This window comes from Triticum dicoccoides, chromosome 6B (assembly GCF_002162155.2).
Source record: "Triticum dicoccoides isolate Atlit2015 ecotype Zavitan chromosome 6B, WEW_v2.0, whole genome shotgun sequence".
Classification (NCBI taxonomy): Eukaryota; Viridiplantae; Streptophyta; class Magnoliopsida; order Poales; family Poaceae; genus Triticum; species Triticum dicoccoides.
In genome coordinates this window covers 194,420,988-194,428,473 of record NC_041391.1, presented here as the reverse complement: position 1 = coordinate 194,428,473, position 7,486 = coordinate 194,420,988, and positions in this window count along the sequence as shown.

The window sequence follows — 7,486 nt, the reverse complement described above, 5'->3', positions numbered from 1 at the left end:
AGGATCCACCACATCTATGATGATACGTTCTTTTGTCAGAATTATCGTCATAGAAGTGTCATAAGCATGACAAAAATGTTTTTCATTTGGGCCAAAATGTCACGGATGTGTCTCTTTTTTGTAATGTAATGATTGGACACTTCTTGAACCACCACATAAGCCAACTCCAAAGAAGAGAGGTATTCTATTTCTCAGTCCTGAAGATATGCAAGAGGCAAAGAAATCTATGAAAGAGAAGGGTTGTAAAGTTGAAGATGTTAAGAATTTACCATGTACTAAGAAATACATGGACACGACACCCCGACACAGGTAGTAGAGGTAAATTCTCTTATGAGGTTCGATGAAGGAGATATTCCTTGTAATAAATATGCTAGTCAATGCCTAAATGAATTTGGTAACTACATTGTTAAGCAAGAACACTTCAACATGTATGTTAAGAAGCAATTGAAACGTAATTCTTTCATGATTGATCGTTCGAGTGACTTGACGTTTAGAATTACTAATGATGTTAAGGGTTTGAGTAAGCATTCGTCCATGGTTCATACCCAGTTAGAATAAGTTGCAAAGTCACAAAATGATTTTCTTAATGAGATGCATAATAAAACGAATTATCATGTTGTTAGGGTAATGACTAGGGGAGGTAAAATGACTTAGGATCCTCTATAACGTGAAGGTCATCCCAAAAGAATTGAGCAAGATTCCCAGAGAATTAATGTTGATGCACCTAGTTCATCTAAGAAGAAAAAGAAGACGAATGATAGAACTTGGCATGCTTATCGTGAACCTGTGGTAGAAAAACCTTTAGATAATAGTAATGATGTTTCTATTTCAGATGCTGAGACACAATCTCGCAATGAACATCCACCTAGTGATAATAATAATGATAATTATGTTCATGTTGATGCTCAACCAGATAAGCATGTAGAAATAGAACATGTTGTTGATCTTGATAACCCACCTCCTAAGAATAAACGATATGATAAAAGTGATTTCATTGCTAGAAAACATGGTAAGAAAAGAGAGCCATGGGTTTAAAAACCTATGCCATTTCTAACTAAGCCTCCGAAGAATAAGGATGAGGAATATTTTTAACACTTTGTTGAAATGCTTAGGCCTATTTTCTTGCGTACTCATTTGACAGAGATATTGGAAATGCCTCCATATGGTAAATACATGAAGGATATTGTCATTAATAAAAGAAAGATAGTCGAAGCTGAAATTTCCACCATGCTTGCAAATTATCTAAGGGTGGAGTACCTAAGAAGTTAGGTGATCTAGGAATACCTATTATACGATGCTCCATTAAAAGAAGTAATGTTAAAACTTCCTTATGTGATTTAGGAGCCGGTGTTAGTGTTATGCCTTTTTCTTTATATGAAGACTCGATTTGAATAAGCTCCAACCTATTGAAATATCTTTGGAAATGGCTGATAAATCTACTGCTATACCTATTGGAATTTGCGAGGATGTGCCAATTATTGTGGCAAATGTTACTATCTTAACAGACTTTGTTATACTTGATATGCCCGAGGATGACGCTATGTCAATTATCCTTGGTAGACCCTTTTGAATACTGTAGGGGCTGTTATTGATTGCAACAAGGGCAAGGTTACTTTTCATGTCAATGATAATTAGCATACGGTTTATTTTCTGAGGAAACAAAGTTCAGTGAATTCCTCTTCCTTCAGACAAAACATTATTGAAAAAATTGCAACAATCACTATTGGAGGTTTCGAAATTCCTCTTCCTTCAGTCAAAAAGAAATATGAAACTCTTATTGTTGGGTAGATGCATATCCCCGTTGAGGTAACTTAGTGTTATGTGAAGATTCTTTTGTTTCATGTCATTCGATAATGTTTTGTCAATAAGACTTGATCAACCTTACTAATGGATTCTTTTTAGGGGCATGTGGTCAATGAATTTAGTGAGCACAACCTACTATACCTACTATTTACTCTACATTATTTAAATTTAATAAAGTGGAAATGCCCTGTTTATCCTATTTTCTGATTTTTTTTTCGTGCAATAAAAAATGTCTCAAAAATAAAAGAACTCATAATGTCCTGAAATTTTAGTATGATTTTTTTGGCACTTAACACATCCAGGGGGTGCAACTATGAGCCACAAGCTCACTGGGTGCACCTACCCCTTGGGCATGCCATGTGGGCTTGTGGGTCCCATAGGGACCCACTCACTTATTCCACCAGCCCAACAACTTCTCCTTCCTCCAGAAAAAATCACTAGCTCCTGCAAATCCATGTTCTTTCTCATTTGCCTACAATTTTCGATGTCCTTGCTTGTAACTCCCTTATCAAAATTGTTTTGGGAGATTACTCTTCGGTATGTGACTCCTCCAGTGGTCCAATTAGTTTTTCTTCTAGTGCTTTATATATTGCAAATTCTGATGTTGTGGTGACCATGTTTTTGAGCTTGCATGTTGAATTTATATGGTCCAAAGTAGTTTTGATGCATGATATAGCCTCTCGACACTTGTGGGAGTAGTTCCTATCAATTTAGTTAAGTTTTTTTCACTTTTATTTCGAGTCACCAATTTTTTTAGAAATTAATAGATAAAGAAAATGCTCAAGTGAAGGTTGAGAGGTTCGTCGAGCCGGAATCTTAAGGAAGCTTCGAAGCCCAAGTACAAACTTCCTCGCGCAACCGAGGTGCGACCGTGTGAATGGTCGTGCGATACGTTCTTGAGGGATGCGGGAATATTCGATGACTTCTATCATTTGGCAAACAATGCCGGCATTATCCCCTTGCTCGAAGGTAAGTGTGACCAGTACCTCCTCCTCACAAATACTTCCGCGCAAAACTTTCATTTTCACTCTAGGAGAGATATACCCACTGTTTCGTTTCACTATGATATCCCTAGAGAGATGACACTTGATGAATTTTGTGAAGTTTGCTTGATTACATCTGAGGGAAGCCGCTTAGATCCACATCCTATAGACTACACGTAGTTTATATGCGAGGTAATTGTGGGAGAGCGGAGAGGAGTTTCTGAGGCTACGGTTACTAGTTTACATTTTTTCCGTGTTGCGTTATTATTCATTATTTGCCAGGAGATGTTTCACTAGACAATGGGAGAGTGGATCACTTAGCTCGCCTGATCTTGCTATTTTGCACCATGCTCTTCATGATGATAGAACTTTTAGTTTGGGTGCTATGATTTCTCAATGGTTACACACTAACCACTCGAAGGGCGGTTATTTATGGTGGTATTTATGCTTCCTGCCTCACTAAACATTTTGAGATTCCTATTAGACATGATGAGGTGGAGGAGAAGCTTTTACCTGTTAGACACCATGATTATGATAGCATGGGCCTTACTTTATTGACAGTGGCCTTAGGCAATTTTCGTATAACTTGGTGTTTAGTCACGACACCTGTGAGATTCTTACCCTGCCTGCACCTTCTTTATTCAACCTTTCTTCAGGTAAGTACACCATTATGCTGGAGGACATTTACGCTCATTGGGGCTTGGCACCGCCCCAAGTAGATGAGCCAGAGCCAGTACCTGAGCCTGAGCCTGTCGAGGAGCCCATCTATCAGTGGGAGCCGCAGGAGCCCGCTTGCCAGCAGGATCCCCAGGAGCCTCCGTATTACCCTGGAGGAGGATACTTTAATCCATGGCCTTAGGCTAACTTAGGACAAAAGCCTAAGCTTGGGGGAGTATGTTTCATGTACCACACATTCATTCCAGTTGTCGGTGTTTATCCTCTTTCATTTGTCTATCCACGTTAGTTTGTTTGTTGCTTTCTTCTTGTGTGTTTGACAAACTTCAAAAATCAAATATTATTTCTTCCTTCTTTTTATTTTTTCTTTCCAATTTAGTTAGTTCATACAAGTAAAAGAAAACCCAAAAAGATTTCTCATTTATTCTTTTGCTTGTTGGGAGCTTTCCCGTGTAAATAGTTTTTCTCATTTTTGTTTTTCCTTGTTAATTTGCTTTGTTCAAAAAAACTAAAAACTCCAAAAAAAATTTAGTGTGTTTCTCTAAAAAAAATCTTTTCTTCGTAAGGAGAAGACCACGATGAAAATGTTTAGTGACTCTCATATGCTTTATTGATGATCTAACAAAGAGCCCATATTACCTTGTCTTCTCCTTTGAATAAAATGTTTACAGATTCCAGCTTAGTCCATGGCACACTTGCACTATTATTATCTTCACATCATTCAGTCGTGCAAGTGGAAGGCAATAATGACAATGATTTGATGAAGTGATTGCGGTGAAGAAAAGCTGGTAGCAGCTCCTCTTGTTTTTGTTTTTGTAAATATGTTTAGCTCGATCCATCTTGATTTAGCATATTATGAGTAAACATATTTATGACGAAAATTAGAGATCATAGTTTCTCATGCCATGATTAAATAGCTAGGGGTGGATAATGATTTATCTTGAGTGTCAACATGCATCAAAATGGTTATGATGTAATATGATAGTATGGTATCCTCCTCTAAATAATTCTAGTGACTTGACTTGGCACATCTTCACAGATGTAGTTGATTGAAAACCGACATAGCCTCCATGATATTTATGTTCATGGTGTTTATATCCTACTCATGCTCGTGTGCAATGTTAATTTTTGCAATGCATGATTATGACCACTTTCGCTCTCTAGTTGGTCGCTTCTCAATCTATTTTCTAGCCTTCGCCTGTACTAAGCGGGGATGATCCTTGTGCATCCAAGTACTTAAACTCAAAGTTGTTCCAGATGAGTCCATTGTATCTACCTACATGCGGTATTACTCTGTGGTTCCACGTAAATTTGCATGTGCCACCTCTGAACATTCAAATAAGCATCTGTTTTGTGTGCCCGTACTGCTCATGGAGCAACAAAGGGTGGTCACTATCTTCCATACTAAGCGAGTTATTCTCACAATGAGTGTTTATTCACCTGTCATTGCATGAGTGAGGCTGGTATTCGGGATGCACAGTCCTATAATCAAAATGAAAAGAAATACACTGAAACAAACTCCCTCAGAAAGTTGTTGGTTAGCAAGGAAGATATTGAGAGTTCTCGGTCATGACGTTGACAGGAAAGGCATGCCTCTCAAAATTATATTCATCTTTGTTTTAAGCTTCGAGCTCTGGAACCTCTACAAATCAATGCTTCCCTCTGCAAAGGGCCTATCTATTTACTTCTATGTTATTTTACTTTTATTGTCTAGTCATCGCCTTCTCATTCAAGCACTAGTTGGAGAGCACTATTTGAAGGAAATATGCCCTAGAGGCAATAATAAAGATGTTATTTTATATTTCCTTATTCATGATAAATGTTTATTATTCATGCTAGAATTGTATTAACCAGAAACTTGATACATGTGTGAATACATAGACAAAACCCCGTATCTCTAGTATGCCTCTACTAGACTAGCTCGTTGATCAAAGATGGTTAAGTTTCCTAGTCATGGACATGTGTTGTCATTTGATGAACGAGATCACATCATTAGGAGAATGATGTGATGGACAAGACCCATCCGTTAGCTTAGCATAATGATCGTTCGGTTTTATTGTTACTTCTTTCTTCATGTCAAATACATATTCCTCCAACTATGAGATTATGCAACTCCCAGACACCGGAGGAATGCCTTGTGTGCTATCAAACGTCACAACATAACTGGGTGATTATAAAGAGGCTCTACAGGTATCTCCGAAGGTGTTTGTTGGGTTGGCATAGATCAAGATTGGGATTTGTCACTCCGAGTGTCAGAGAGGTATCTCTGGGCCCTCTCGGTAATGCACATCATATGAAGCCTTGTAAGGAATGTGACTAATGAGTTAGCTACGGGATGATTCATAATGGAACGAGTAAAGAGACTTGACGGTAACAAGATTGAACTAGGTATGAAGATACTGACGATCGAATCTCGGGCAAGTAACATACCGATGACAAAGGGAATAACGTATGTTGTCATTACGATTCAACCGATAAAGATCTTCGTAGAATATGTGGGAACCAATATGAGCATCCAGGTTCCGTTGTTAGTTATTAACGGGAGAGGTGTCTCAGTCATGTCTACATAGTTCTCAAACTCGTAGGATCCGCACGCTTAATGTTTGATGATGATATGTATTATATGAGTTATGTGTTTTGGTGACCGAAGGTTGTTCAGAGTCCTAGATGAGATCACTTACATGACAAGGAGTCTCGAAATGGTCGAGAGGTAAATATTGATATATTGGAAGGTAGTATTTGGACACCAGAAGGGTTCCGGAATGTATCGAGTACATATCAAAGTATCGGAGGGGTTACCAAAACCCCACGGGGAAAGATATGGGCCATAGGAGGGACGCACACCAGCCTACAAGGGGGTGGCGTGCCCCCCACCATGGAGGAGTCTGAATTGGACAAGGGGAGGGGCGGCTGAGGGAGTCCTGGATAAGGGGGTATCCCGACAGCCAGACTATATACTTTGGCCGGACTGTTGGACTATGAAGATACAAGATAGACGACTTTGTCCCGTGTCCGGATGGGACTCTCCTTGGCGTGGAAGGCAAGCTTGGCCATTCGGATGTAGATCTCCTCCTCTGTAAACTGACTCTGTGTAACCCTAGCCCTCTCCGGTGTCTATATAAACCGGAGGGTTTAGTCCATAGGACACAACAACAATCATACCATAGGCTAGCTTCTAGGGTTTAGCCTCTTTGATCTCGTGGTGGATCAACTCTTGTAATACTCATATCATCAAGATCAATCAATCAGGAAGTAGGGTATTACGTCCATCGAGAGGGCCCGAACCTAGGTAAACATCGTGTCCCTACTCTCCTGTTACCATTAGCCTTAGACGCACAGTTCGGGACCCCCTACCAGAGATCCGCCGGTTTTGACACCGACATTGGTGCTTTCATTGAGAGTTCCTCTGTGTCGTTGCTGCAAGGCTAGATGGCTTCTCCAACCTTCAACCACGCTGTCCTGGGTGAGACTTTTCTGTTCGGCGGCTTCGCACTGCGAGCCAACTCGCTTGGCAATGTGGAGCAGATCGATAGCTATGCCCTGGCCATCAGGTCAGGTTTGGAAACCTAAACTACACCGCCGACATCCGCGGAGACTTGATCTTAGACGGATTCGGGCCCGTGTCAGGAGCGTCGAACAATCACGACGTGCATGACCTAGATCGGCAGTCGGACAGTATTCGGAACATCGCACCTGCTACAGCTCCAGACTTCATTCTAGAGCAGGTCGTGCCTTCCAAGGACGGGTGGATGGACCCTGCCCCGGAGGCTGCACACTCCTCGGCGTTGGAGCCGAACACAGACTCCTCTCCTAAAGGGATCTGTGTCTCCGGACCCCCAGACTCATCTCCGTTCATGTGTTCCGGACCACGCGCATCCGTGCCCGTTGAATCTAACTGGGCTCCAGCCATGGAGTTCACCGCCGCGGATATTTTTCAGCACTCACCCTTCGAAGATGTGCTAGATTCTTTAAGGTCTCTCTCTGTGTCAGGAGACTCCTGGCCGAACTATGTCCGGCTCGAGTGG